The 15604-nt window shown below is 33.2% G+C and overlaps 1 protein-coding gene across 4 annotated transcripts in view; it reads right to left on the minus strand.

Moving 5' to 3' along the window:
- The window catches only part of REV1 (REV1 DNA directed polymerase), a 101081-nt gene that overhangs the window by 68725 nt on the left and 16752 nt on the right, over nt 1–15604 (minus strand). The window contains exon 2 of one of the 4 annotated variants that reach the window (XM_031959137.1): nt 9342–9483. The exons of the other annotated variants lie outside the window; for them this stretch is intronic. The gene's annotated coding sequence lies outside the window, so the exon portion shown is untranslated. The remainder of the gene's footprint in view (nt 1–9341; nt 9484–15604) is intronic. 4 annotated transcript variants of the gene reach the window in all.

The following is a 15604-nucleotide window of genomic DNA, read 5'->3' on the forward strand; positions in this document are numbered from 1 at the left end:
CTTCTAGGGTTGGGGGGTGGGGGGGAAGCCTATGCACCCTATACTGTAAGCTTCAAAACATATAGTAGTTAAATTTAATTACTTAAAAAATAAACAAAAATCGTGCAAGTAACCAAGAGAAGATCATCAATACAAAGGAAAAAAGGGGAAAAAAAATCAAAGCAGACTATTCTACATGCATCAGAAGCCATAGAAGAGAATAAAATAAATCTGAAAAGCAAAGAAGACTCAAGATGCAACTCAAAATGATATGCCCGACAAATCTGAGCTTTAACATCAAGGAAATAAAGATTGTCCAGTAAGAGATACATGAAATAATATTATAAAAATAAGTCCCAAGCAGATTATGATTTATAACCATATCAAACAGCAGGAAAAGGAAAATAAATACCACCACCAAGAAAGGCATAAACAACAAAAGAAATGATCACCTCTATAAAGACTATTTCAAAAAAGGGAGAAATAAAATTAGAGACACACCCCTATGGGACTGAGAAAAATAACAAAATTGACCATAAAGAAAATTCTTTTTAAAAGCAAACAATCAGGAGAACTAATCCTGAAACATTATATAGTAAAAATCAGAAGTCCAACTTTGGGGTGAACCAATGTGTTTTGTGGAACTAAATAAGGTAATGAAAGGGTGCCCTCCCCCCCAAAGAAGCATTATGCATCCTAATTGTCAAGAGTAAACAATACACAGAAAATATCTGTAATTTATGAAAAGGGACTACAGGAAAACGAGTGAAATGGCTCAAGAGAAAAGGGGGGAAAAGAGACAAGATCTACACATGGCAATCTTTTTCTTTTTAATTATTTAGAAGCAGTAATTCAAAATGGGCCTTTTAGAAGCTTTGATTCTATAAGGAATACTACAACTCTAGAGAATAAATAATTAAGTATAAGTTCATGATGAGAATAGATAAAAAGAAAAGCAAAATAATTAGGAGCAGTAAGAAAAAAATCTTTTTTAGTAAAAAAAGGCAAGGAAAATGAGGGGTGAGGGGGAAGAAAGTCTTAATAAACAAGAGAAGTTGAAGGGGAAAAGAGAACAGAAATTTTAATTAATTACTTAATTGGGAGTAAAAGAGAGGAAAAATTGGATAACAATGAAAGAAAGAAAGAAAAAGGGGAAAAAAAACACCTTTAAACCACTAAAATGAAAGTGACAGATTGGTTAAGAAAAATGAAACCCCATAATTTTACTTATAAGAAACTAAAAAGCAAAGGCATACAAATAATAAAATGAAAACGAAAACAAAATGTGATGTGCATTGGGTGAATCCAAAAAAATTAAGTTATAATCAAACTGGTAGATGAAACAAAAACAAACTCACAATAAGTACACAAGGGAATTGCATTACATTGAAAGAACCATAGACAACAACTCAGTATAAATAGTAAACTTACATGCCCCCAAAATCAATGTTTCTAAACTAACCCAAAGAAAAATATGACTTATTTATAAGAAAAAAAAAACAGGAAGTAAAATTATCCATTCTTTTGGAGTTGGCCAAATTATCAGGGAAAGATAAAATTAAAATGGTGGATCAACTTCATCTAAAAACAAAAAACTTAGGACATTTTCCAGGGACTGTTAATGAAAACTATATATGCATTTTTCAATTCTATACGAAATTTTTAGGGCAAAGGGATACTGAAAATGCATAAAACATATAGACATAAAAATACATAAGACTGTAATGCCAGAAAAACTTGAGGCAAGATAGAGATTAGAGAATATTTAATAATTTATTAAATGGAGAGATTTACTGGGACTAAATGGATCCATGGTTTAGTCCCAGGGTTGAATGAGACTATCGTCTCCAAGAATGCAGCAAATAATGTGAGTTCTCAATGACCTGTAATACACTCATGGCTCAGATTCAAGGGACAGATTGAGGGAGGCAAGGGCGAAGTCAGGGTGCCGAGAGTGTGCAAAAGGACTGACAGGGTGGGGTGAGCCTCCTGAAACGAGATGACACAATAGGGTGAGGCACCCTGGACATGGGAGAGGCATCTTGATAAGATATCTGACATTCTGGTAGCTTGGGATGGGGAGAGGCATTCTGATATTCTAAAATATAAGATCGTTTACCCTTAATAAATATTCTAATAAAGAGGGAAGGGAAGTTTTGGAGGACTGAGCTTTGAGAAACAGAGAAACTGAGTCAGGACTGGGCGAGGATAATTCGAGAAACTGAGAACTGTGGCATAACAAGACAATAAAAGTTATTAGGTCAGGTAGTGTTTCTAGAGAAACACTCAAATCACAGAAACATAATTATGTGAAAGATAATGACAATGAGCAAATACCATACCAAATTTCTGGGAGGCAGTTAAAGAAGCTAAAGCAATCAAGAGGAAAAATTATATCCTTAAGATAGTTAGCAAAACAGAAAAAGAGGATTAATGAGCTGAAATGTGCATGTAAAAAATTAGAAATCAAAAAGACCTAAAATAAGCACTAAAGAAAGAACAATGAAAAATAAAGCACTATATAGCATTCTTTACGTGATGGTAAAAAACTATAAGTGAAAGAATTGCTCATTTAATTGGGGGAATTAATTATGGCAGTGGTGCAGTGGATAAATTACTAGGCTGCAGTCAAGACGACCTGAATTCACATTCAGCCCTCACACTTATTACCTGTGTGGCTCTGGACAAGTCTTTCTCTGTGCCTCAGATTCCTCATCTGTAAAATAAAATAACCCTACCTCCTAGGATTAACTGTGAGGATCAAATGAGATAATATTTGAGCACAGCATATGGCACATAATTGGGGCTTTATAAATTTTAACTATTATTATTATTAATGGAATAGGATAGCACTATATTGTAAGGAATGAGAAGAGACAGTTTTAGAGGAACCTGGAAAGACAGCCACTGTCATGAGCTTTTTATTACGTGGCTGAACACTTTAAAAGGGCCACATATAAAGGAAGTGTTTCCACTTTCTTTCCTCTCACACTCTTAATTCATTGAGTCTAACTTCAGACCTCATCATTCAAATAACAGCTCTAAACAAAGTTATCAATGGCCTCTTGATCGTCAGATATAATACTCTTCTTTTCAAACTTCATCCTCCCTGAATTTTGCAGCTTTTTACATTGTTAAACTCTTTTCCCTAAATTTTCCTGATACCACTCGCTCCTGGTTCTATTCCTAATGTGTAAAAACACTTCTGTCTCCTTTCCTGGATCATCATTCAAGCCACAAAGCTCACCAAGACGTCTCCCAAAGCACTCTGTCCTTAGTTGTTTTATCCCCTCTCTATTTCCCTTAGGCCCCAGTATTTCAATGATCATCTCTATGCATATGACTCCCGGATCTACTTATCCAGCTCTACCAATATAGGTGATGTCCTTTATTCCAGAAGAGGACCAAAATCATTTATGCTAGAGTCAAGTTGTTATGTCCAATTGTGGCTGATCAGATCAATATGAGCTTGAAATGCTCTGCCACATATCGGACACATAGTTCTATGAATATCTGGAGTAGATGCTCTCACTATGCACATCTCCTATTTCTTCCAGGATCAAGCAATTCTACTTTGCTCATAGAGCACAGCACCTTCTCTAATGAGGGCACGCCATGCTGGGTGTGTCAGTGTCTCCCACATCATATAATCAATTCTTACAGAGTTCTTAAGAGAGACCTTGAGAGTGCCCTTATATCCCTTTTTCTGAGTGAGTGTTTGTCCTGTGTAATTTCTCCATAAAAGTTTTTTTCTTTTTTTTCCAAGCATACATTTGGCATTCAAATAATGTGGCTAACCCACTAGTTGTGTACTCTGCAGTAGTTTGAATGCCTGACACTTCAAGTCCTTAGTAAAAAGGAAATTAGGAAATATTTTTCATTGTAGTTCAGAAGCTATATTTTTAAAGTTTTCCATCAATATCAGGGAAATTGATCTATAATTCTTTCTCCATTTTAACCCCTTGGTTTAGGAATCAAAATCATGTTTATGTCATAGTAGAAATTTTGTAGAGTTTGCATAGTATTAGAATTATTGTTATTCAGTCAAGTTTTTAGTCTCCATGATACCAGTTGGGGTTTTCTTGGCAAAGATAGCAAAGTAGTTTACCATTTCCTTCTTCAGCTTATTTCACAGATGAGGACCTGAGGTGAACAGCTAAATGACTTGCCCAAGGTCATACAGCTAGTATCGGAAATCCAATCTGAAGATGAATTATCTTAGTTCCCAGCCTAATGTTCTAATACCTAGCTACCTCATTATTAGAATTAATTGTCCATTATCTAGAACCCAGGCACAAGCATGTCTTCATGAAATTGACATACTGTATTTCTTACTTTCTAATTAACACTGGGTTTTGTATATGACATTTCAGAGGAATCAATATCCAAAAGGAGTCATTTAGAGGAAAATAAGTGGGCAGCTATTTACTATATTTTTTATGGACAACAGTCACCACTGAATTTACATCTCTTATTACTGTAGTTCATTATTTACCTCTTTTGAATGGGGAGCATATTCATTATATCAGAAAGTTGATTAAAAACAGTTTAAAAAACTACAAAGATTCCCTTTTTAAATCTTTTTGTTAAAAGGTTCTCAGAAGGGGTGCACCTTTAAACTTATGATCATGGAAAACACCACAATAACTTCCGAGGAAACCTATTTTATTCTTAGCTTAACTGTAAAGCAATTTGTAAATTTGCAGAAAAACTAAAATAACAATATCCTTAAACCCAGAGATTCCATTACTACACACACACACACACACAAAATCCAAAAAGATTAGTGAGCACTCTTAACAATATCAGCAGTGGCAGCAACTTTGCCCTGTACCACTTTATAAGTCTTCCTTCTCTTTTATTTATTTATATATATATATATATATATATATATATATATATATATATATATATATATATATATATATATAAGTCTTCCTTCTCATGTCTTTCTGAATTCCTCGTTTCATTTCTTGTTATGGTATGTTATGTGTCTTGTTTAGCCATTCCCTAATTGATGGTCACCAATATCGTTTCCATTTTTGTTCTTGTTCTTTTTTGCCATAAAAGGTCTTCTATGAAAGAAAGCACTATGAGAAATGTATAATTATTAAAATAGCATTAAGTTAACAATAAAAGGTAACCATGCATCATCCTAATTCCAGATAACAAAGGATAAAATGATCCCTTCCTCACCATCAAGGCAGAAAATTATAGGTTTGAAAAACTGTATAGGCTATTATATGTGACTGCTTTATGGATGTATAATATATTTCATCATCAGTCTTTCAAAAACATGAAATGATGGTATTAATAATAGTCCTTACTATTTTTAAGATGCTATTGTCACTGAATAAATTATTCTCCTGTTTTGCTCATTCCATTTGTCACTTTAGAAGTCCTCAAAATTGTTCATCCTTTACTGAAGTTACAATATAATCTATTCTTCAAGTTCTGTTTACTTTACTTTATATCAATTCCTAAATCTTTACCATGTCTTTTTTGAAATCACTTATTTTTTTAAACTTCTTAGAGCATGATACCCTTCTATCATATTCATATATCACAATTTATTTAACCATTTTCAATTAGCTTATTTTTCTTTAGTTACAATGGAGGATTCAATAGGGGGGTAGGGTGTGTGTTTGTGTGTGTGGAGTACCTAGAAATAGCTGAGATTTTTAAAAACCTTTTTTTTTAATAGAAAAGGGCAGCAGATGCTTCTTCAAGAACCTGCTGCCAACTCTATCCAAGAGTAAATGTTTGATATATAAAATATTGCCAACTCTTGGACTAAGACATTGTAATTTGTCCTTAAACATCAAATTTCCTGAGTAGGACCAGGAGATCATTATATACTTCAACAACAATACTATATGATGACCAGTTCTGATGGACCTGGCCATCCTCAGCAAGGAGATCAACCAAATCATTTCCAATGGAGCAATAATGAACTGAACAAGCTACGCCCAGAGAAAGAACTCTGGGTGATGACTAAAAACCATTACATTGAACTCCCAATCCCTATATTTATGCCCACCTGCATTTTTGATTTCCTTCACAAGCTAATTGTACAATATTTCAGAGTCTGATTCTTTTTGTACAGCAAAATAACGGTTTGGTCATGTATACTTATTGTGTATCTAATTTATATTTTAATATATTTAACATCTACTGGTCATCCTGCCATCTGGGGGAGGGGGTGGGGGGGGGTAAGAGGTGAAAAATTGGAACAAGAGGTTTGGCAATTGTTAATGCTGTAAAGTTACCCATGCATATAACCTGTAAATAAAAGGCTATTAAATTAAAAATAAAAGATAATAGCATATATTAAGTGCTGTAAGTAGTACAGGCACAAATGCAATAAGAGAAAAGAATTATGATTTTATTAATTTCTATACCTGTAAGCTTCCAAGAAAGTAAAGTTTGATAGATCTTTGCTATAGACTGATAAGTTTTTGTTTTCAGAATACATATACAGAGAGTGTGTGTAGAGTTTGTATGTGTGTTATTAAACATTATTTGTTACATAATTAAAAAAAAATCAAATTTCCTAGAACCAACATTTTAGATAATAGCAGCCAGATTCATAAGAATAAAAATGTCTTACTATATATTGTATTGTGTAGGGCAATGATTCTCAAATAAGACAATATGTTTAGATTACATAATTCATTACTGAGAAAGGAGCTTTCCTAACCATATATATCCTATGTTCTTCAGTGAAAGCCAGTTTTTCCAACACTCCAAAGACAAAAAATGTATGAAAAAAATAATTAACAATGGTACCAATAACAGAATTTCCAAAGCAGTATGGCTCATGGCAGCAATACCTTCCCTAAGTCATCTGGCCAAACTTTTACAGCAATTGTCTCAACATCTTTTTTTTTTTTTTTTTTTTTTGTCATGGACTCTGGACAGTTTGGTGAAACTCAAACTCACTTTCACCTCACTTCAAAAGAATGTTTTTAGATTCATAAAATAAGGACTACAAAGGAAGTCAATTATGCTGAAACAGTTATTAAAATATATTTCAAAAAATGTAATAGATCTCAGGTTAGTTAAAAACCCTCTAGTGAAAAGGTTGTAGAGAAAAGCTGATGGATTTAATCAATTATAAGAAAATTTTGCCATAATATATAATACATATCAGATATGTATATGGGCATTAATTGAAAAGGTAACTTGGCAATTTATGGTACAAGTTGATATCCAAGATGAGAAGATGGCAAGAAATACTTAGATATGCTTAATAAATTCAAATCAACAAATCCAAATGAACTATCCCAGGGTATTTAAAGAATAGGTAAATGTGACTGCTGAGGAAACTGACCCTAATCTATCATTCCAACCTTGTTCTATTATCACTTTCTTTTCTGTATTCTGGTCCAACCAGATTGGTGGTCTTAATGATGAGGTCTTCTACGGTAGGTGTAGCTGGCAGAGGAATTGATAAAAATTAGTATCTGAGGTAGGCAGAGAAAAGGCACTGCTGGGGATCAGTTTACCTCATGATCCTCTGCTCTGGGGAGGTCATCCAGTCTTATATCCAAGTTATATCAAACCCCTGAGACCCACCTTCTAGAGAGATCTCAAGCAGTCGCACCTTGCTATGCCCTGTCAGAAATCCCAGTCATATCCTTGAGGTTAAATTTTTCTTATCCCATCCCAATGGCTACTGCCCTCCTTTGGGTCAGCCCACCACAGCACTCTGCCTCATGGTACCTTTATCCTTATACTCACCCCCCATCCCACATGGTATCTCCTTAACTTTATATGCTTTCCAATCCCACTTCTCCTCCTTATAGGAGCACCTCTTGCAAGGTGCTCAGTCTTTTTCAGGATTTAGCCTGCCAGCTAAGGGCATTACCTTGGGTAATTGTGAGTTTCACAGAGGAACTTGTCTTTCATATGCTTTCCTACTACTCTTTCATATTTACCATTCCCAATGTCTATTGCATCCCTTCATTTTGTCCGTAACTTCTTCCCCTAAATAAATCTTTGACCAAGGAGAATGGCCATTATGAATTCTTCACATGACCGTACCCCAATTTTTGGTGCCTAACATCATCTAGTGTCTACATCATCCATATCATTTTGGTGTTCGAATGCATCATCAATATTCTTCACATTCAACATTTCATTTCCTGTCTATATTGCTGTTTCTCTTTCCTAGAATATACATCTTCCTCACCTTTCTCATTTAGAAAACCTTCAAAATTCATCTTAAAGGAAATCTTCCTGATTCCCCTTATAACAAATGTTTCCCCCCAAACTACCTTTCCTTAAATTTAAAGTTCAGAATTTGTATAGATATGTTTATTTGTCTTCTGCTCTCTACATCCAAACATGCACTCTTTGCTTGAGGGCAGGGATTCTTTCCTCTTAACTTTGTGTGGATTCTTTCCTCTTAACTTTGTTTCCCTAACACCTTTTTTTGCTGTTGTTGTTGTTGTTTGTATTTGTATATCCAGAGTTGAGCTCAGTAACTAGCAAGCAGTAGGTGACAGATTAGATAAGATACAAAGCATTCATTAAAGACTTTGTACAAGGCAATATTCTCAATAATGGGAATACAAAAACTAGTAAAGAGAAGGACAGACCCTAACAAGAGAAGAACAGACGCTAACACTCAAGGAGCTTATGGAGTCAGGAGAACAGTCAGATCCAAAGTGAACATGGCTATGCCAGGCATTCCTACCTTCACAAAGAAAATATTTTAAAAAGCCTTTGGCACTAAGTATTATTAATTGAGCACTTGGAGAATTAAAGATCAAGTAAAGATTCATACCAATAGAGGCAGTTTCTCACCAGGAGTTCCCTATACCAATAAAATCATAGATCATATCCTCAAAGTGGAACATCTATACACACTTAGATTTCTTTTCATTGAAAGATTTCAGAAGGCACAGCCAAAGAAGCAAAGTAAAGGTAGGTTCTGACCTGAGCTCTCCAAAATTCCCTTCTAAACCACTTTGAAATAATGCATCAAATCTAATCTGAAAGTGGAAGAACCAAAAATAAGTCAAGAATGAAATATTTTTCCAGCTCAGGACAACTTAAAAGTCAGCAGGAAAGTGTAGGGAAGTTGCTAGATCTGGAAACCAGCACAGGCTATGCCATAGCACCAGTACAAGGAAACTTTAAAGGAGGTTCATCATTAACAAACCCATTCTGTGTGAGAACTCCCAAAACTGGTATTTGTTGATGATGAACCTCATTTAAAGTTTCCTTGTGGGTATCTAGTCAGAAGAGTATAGGGACCATTTGTTCCCTGGATATAGGTATATCCAGATAGTCTATCAAACTGACCACAAACAGTTCTGGGTCACACTCCCAGAAAAACAGGACCATTAACTCACTTGTGCTTGTGGTTACAGGGGTACAGGAGACCTGGTCACAGTTCCAGGGCAAAGAAAAGTGCTTGTGGTTGCTCAGCGCAGAGGCCAGGAAAACAATGACCACACATCAACTTAGATCACCTACAGATCCACAGAGCTAGCTCTGAAAAACAGGAACAACAACAACAAAAAAAAGACTTGAAGCTTGGAACAATACTTCCTCCAGCTTGTGAGCAGGACCCAACTTTAACAAAAAATTAAAAGTCAGCAAATAAGATGGGAAAATGAGCAAAAAGAATCTTATTACAGAATATCACTATAATGACAAGAAAGAGGAGGATAAAAACTCAGAAAACAATGATGTCAAAATACCTAAAAGTAAAGCTTCAAAGAAAAATGTGAATTGGTCACAGGTCTAAAAAAACAATTTTAAAAAGTCAACTAAGAGAGAAAAATTTAGGAAAAGAAATGACAGTGATTCAAGACAATTATAAAAAGAAACTTAACTGTTTGGTAAAGGAGACATACACGTATCCCCTGAAGAAAATGACACCTTAAAAAACAGAATTTGTCAAATGAAAAAAAAAAAAAAAGGCACAAAAATCTACTGAGGACAACTCCTTTAAAAAGCAGAATTGACCACAAAATTAAAAAAAAAAAAAAAAAAAAAAAAAGGTATACTCATTAAAGAAAAAAATTCCTTAAAATGGTAGAAAAAGTCAAATGGAAAAGAAAATAGCTTCTTTTTTTTTTATTAAAGCTTTCTATTTTCAAAACATATGGATAATTTTTCAACATTAACCCTTGCCAAAACCCTGTGTTCCAATTCCCCATCCTCTCACCTCCTCCCTTAGATGACAAAGCAATCCAATATATATTAAACATGGTAGAAATATATGTTAAATCTAATATATGAATACATATTTATGCAATTAACAAGCTGCACAAGAAAAATCAAATCAAATAGGAAAAAAATGAGAAAGAAAATAAAATGCAAGCAAACAACAAAAAGAGTGAAAATGCTATTTTGTAAACTACTCTCAGTTCCCACAGTCCTCTCTCTGGGTGCAGATGGCTCTCTCCATCACAAGATCACTGGAACTGGCCTGAATCATCTCATTGTTGAAGAGAACCATGTCCATCAGAATTGATCATTGTATAATCTTGCTGTTGCCATATACAATGATCTCCTGGTTCTGCTCATTTCACTTAGAATCAGTTCACAATAATATTCCATAACATTCATATACCATAATTTATCCAGCCATTCTCCAACTGATGGGCACCCATTCAATTTCCAGTTTCTTGCCACTACAAAATGGCTGCCACAAACATTTGTGCAAAAATGTCCCTTTCCCTCCTTTCAGATCTCTTTAGTTTTTATAAGCCCAGTAGAAACATTTCTGGATCAAAGGGTATGCATAATTTTATAGCCCTTTGGGCATAGCTCCAAATTGCTCTCCAGAATGGTTGGATCCATTCACAATTCCATCAATAATGTATTAGGTATCCCAAATGACGATTATAATTTTTAAGAAGTTATTTTCTAAGTCACTCACTCCATGAGACATTAACAAATAAAACAAAGTCAGAAGACTAAAAAAAAGAGACAAAAATCTCATTAAAAAAAAAACTTAGCTAGAAATAGATCAAAGAGAGATAATTTAAGAATTACTAGACTACTAGAAAGCCATGATCAAAAAAAGTGAGCATCATCTTCCAATAAGGTATGAAAGAAAATAGCCCTAACATCCTAGAACAAGAGAGTAAATAGAAATTGAAAGAATCCAACAATCATCTCTTGAAAATATTAATAAGTAAAATAAAAATTCCCAAGAACATAATAGCCAAATTCCAGAAGTTCCAGAGTAAGGAGAAAATATTAAACAGCCAGAAAGGAAGAATTCAAATATTAGAACCATAGTCGGGATCACACAAAATTTAGCAGTTTCTACATTAAAGGATCAGAAGGCTGATGGGATATTCCTGAGGACACACGATGTCTAAGATTACAACTAAAAATAACCAACCCAGAAAAACTTCCTAAGAAAAAATGACATTCAATGAAATAGAAACTTTTGACTTTCAAATACTGAATTCAAGAGAAGCAAATAAGATAAACAGGAAAGAGAAATCATATTCAGTAACAATAAAGTATTTAAATTTCCACATGGAAAGATGATATTTGGAATTCCTAAGAACTTCATTATTATTAGGACAGTTAGGAGGAATATACCTGGTATAAACTGATTAAAAACAAAACTAATTTAACCTATATTAGATTACTTTGCTATCTAGGGAAGAGGGGTGGAAAGAGGTAAGAGGGAGAGAGAAAAATTTGGAATACAAAAGTTTTGCAAGGATGGATGTTGGAAAACTATCTTTGCATGTATTTTGAAAATAAAAAGCTATTATTATTTTTTTTAAAAAAGAAAAAAAGGGGGGAGATAAATGGAAGAAAATGACATCTTGCTAAAAGATACCACAGACTATTGAGAAGTATCAGTAACAAACTCATGCACCAAATGTTACATATGGTATCTAAAATAATTAAGGAAAAGTATAAAGTGAGTTATAGGAGGACATAGACAGTAAAACTATATTAGTAAAGAACTTTTCACTTTCCCCTTTCAGAACTAGATAAATCTAACCAAAATACATACATAAGAAAGACATTAAGAAAATAATAGAATTTCAGAAATTTTAGATATAATACTATAGTAAAAACTGAATGTGAAAATAAAGGAATGTTCCTTTTTCTCAGCAGTACAAGGTACCTACACAAAAACTGACCACGTATCAGGGCACAAATGCTGCACAATCAAATGCAGAAAAGCAGAAATATTAATCATTTTCAAATCATAATTATAATAAAAGCCTGTAGAGAGATTAAAAATTAATTGGAAAGTAAATAATCTAATCCTAAAGAATAAGAGTCAAAATCAAGTCAAAGAAGCAATTAATAATTTCATTAAAGAGAATGACAACAATGAGACAACATACCAAAATTTATGGGATGCAGCCAAGCAGTACTCAAGGAAAAGTATATAGCACTAAATGCTTACATCAATAAAAGAGAGGAAAAGATAAACGAATTAGAAATGCAACTAAAAAACAACTTAAATATGCCCAATTGAACGCCAAATTGAAAATGCTGAAAACTAAAGGAGACTGAATAAAACTGAAAATAAAAAACTTTTGTTCAATCATTTCAGTTGTGTCTGGCTTTCTGACCCCATTTGAGGTTTTTGTTTTTGTTTTTTTTTTTTGAAAAGACAAGAGTGACTTGCCATTTCCTTCTCCAGCTCATTTTACAGAGGAGTAAACTGAAGCAAGCAGAATTAAGGCACTTGTCAGTCATATAGCTAGTAAGGTATCTCAGACTAGATCTGAACACACTTTGTTCAGACTTCAGACCCAGCATTCTCTCCACTGCAGCATCTACCTGTCATCCTTGAAAGTAATAAAAACACTGAACTAATAACACCAGGAGCTGGTTTTATAGCATTAAAAAAAAAAAAAAAAGAAAGAAAGAACACTAGAAGCTGGTTTTATGGAGTAAAAAAAAAAAAAAAGAACAAAACATCTGATTAAAAAAAAAAAGAAAAAAAAATAAATTACCACCATCATTACCACAAATGAAATTAAAAGCAATTATAAGGAGCTATTTTGCCCAATTATATGCCAACAAATCTGACAATGTAAGGAAAATGGATGAATTTTTTACAAAAATTAATACTTAAATAATCTTATCTTAGGGGGAAAAAACCCACCATCAATGAACTCTCTAAAAATTAATTCCCCGGGGCCAGTTGAATTCACAAGTGAATTCTACCATTTAAAGAATAATTAATTCTAATACAACACTTCTACCTTTTAAAGAATAATTAATTCTAATATAACACAAACTATTTGGAAAATAGGCAAAGAAGGAGTCTTAGCAAATTCTTTTTATGACACAAATATGGCACTGATACCTAAATGAAAAAAGGGCAAAACAGAGGGAGGAAAGAAACAATAAACCAATTTCCCTAATGAATATTGATGCAAAAATGTTAAATAAATGCTAGCAAAGAGATTACAGCAGTATATTATAAGGACATACACTATGACCAATTGGGATTTATACCAAGAATGCAGGGCAGGAATGTCACAATATGCTATAAACAAAAGAAATTAATATTATCACTCAAATTGATCAAAAATCAAAAATACAAATCCATTTCATTAAAAGAGAATAATTTATTTATCTAACCCAACAGATGCCAATATAACGAGATAAACAAAGCTTTAAGATCAGATGAATACAGATATCCATTTACCATTTAAAAATTAAAGAGAACAAAACTATCACTTATTTGATATAAACATGCTAACAAGCCTACATCATATTTAAAATTCGTGAAATAATAACTTAGCAAAGTTGTAAGTTATCAAAGGAAACCCAAGATAGTCCATTCATACATTTCTATATATAGAAAAAAGCTTAAAACAGAGACAGATAAATCCTATTTGAAAATAAAATGACTAACAGAAATCCGACAATCATCAATGTTTAAATGACATTGAAATAGATGGTACTTTAGTCAGAGTACTGAGTTCAAACCAAACTCAACACTTAATCACTATTAGCATTTCCTATAAGTAGCAAACAATGCTCCCCTCAGAAACTAGAAAGAGAATTTATCTGTCAAGACAAATCCAAAACTATATGACCAAAATTACACAACACTTTTCATAAAAATAAGAACTCAGATGTAAACATTGGTATAAACTATCTAACTTCATCTAGATGAACAAGTAAACCAAACTGACAATCTTAAAAAATTACTTATTAATACATGCTAACACCTAGGCAAATTATAAAGTCAGAAAGGCTCAATCTGAATCAACAACAACCATCAACAAAAATTAAAAATAAGAGAATTATTGAAAACAATGTAAAGAAAAATCCTAAAACAAACCAAATTCCAATTCTATGAAATAAGAACTCTTAAACATTGAAATATCAATTGCTCATAGACTGAATCAATGTAATAAAAATGACAATTCTTTCTAAATAAATTTACTTATTTAATATCATGCTAATCAAACTGCCAAAAATTATAAAGTCAGAAAAGGTCATCTGGAACAACAACAACAACAACAACAAATTAAGAATATCAAGAGAATTATTGAAAAACAAATGTGAAAGAAAGAAGTCTAAACAAACCAAATGTCCAATCTAGATGGGAAGTGAAGAGACCTTAACTATTGTGGCTATGGTATGAATAGAGAACAAAAAGACTGATTAGACAGCTATCAGAGACAGAATCAAGAAGATTTGAGAAATGAATAGATAGGAATAAAAAGGGTGGATTCAAGAAGGCTTCAAAGATAGCAAATAGCATTCTATGACTAGAATGTCCTCAGTGGAAATATGGGATTTCTATAGGGTAGTAGGAGGATAAAAGTAATGAGTTGTTTTAGATATACTAAGTTTAAGATATTCAGTTCAAAAAGTTCAAAAAGCAATTGATGATAGGGAATTAGATCAGAAAAACATAAAACAACTTAGGGCTGATGATATGGATCTGAGAGTCATATGTAACCCATGGAATCTGACAATCACCAAAAGAGAAAAACAACAGAATGGTACAAAAAGAACAAAATGGATGAAGATTAAGAAAAAGTCATCAGATATGGCAATAAAGAAATCATTTATAAATTTAAAAATTTTAGAAAAAGTAGTTTCAGCTTGGTGACAAGGTAGGAAACCAGAATGCTAAAAGGTGAGAATTAAAAGTAAAGGAAGCAGAGAGATTACAAGTCCTTTCCCCCATTCCCCGAATTTGACTGCTAAATGGAAATAAATAGAAAGAATGGTAAGATCAAATCAGGTTTTTAAGGAAAGGGGAGACTGGGTATGTCAGCAGGTAGCAAGAAAGGAACCAGGAGATGGGAAGAGTTCAAGGAATAGAGAGAGAGAAGGATGAAGGTAAGACAATTTGACAGTGAAGACAGGATAAATGAGATTGAACATACTTAAAATTTTTGTTGATAACTATTTCAATATAGTTTCTTTTGTGATCCTACATTTTATTTTATGTATTTAAAAACCTTATTGTGAAAAGGGATCAACTGACTACAGCAGGCTGTCAAAAGAGAGCATAATACAAAAACTGGTAGAACCCAAGATCAATTTCATGAACTGACAGAAAATGAAGTGAACAAAACCAGGAAAACATTGAACAGAGTAACAGGAATCTTGTACAATGACCAACTGGGAATGATGACAGACTTAT

This window comes from Sarcophilus harrisii, chromosome 3 (assembly GCF_902635505.1).
Source record: "Sarcophilus harrisii chromosome 3, mSarHar1.11, whole genome shotgun sequence".
Lineage (NCBI taxonomy): Eukaryota > Metazoa > Chordata > Mammalia > Dasyuromorphia > Dasyuridae > Sarcophilus > Sarcophilus harrisii.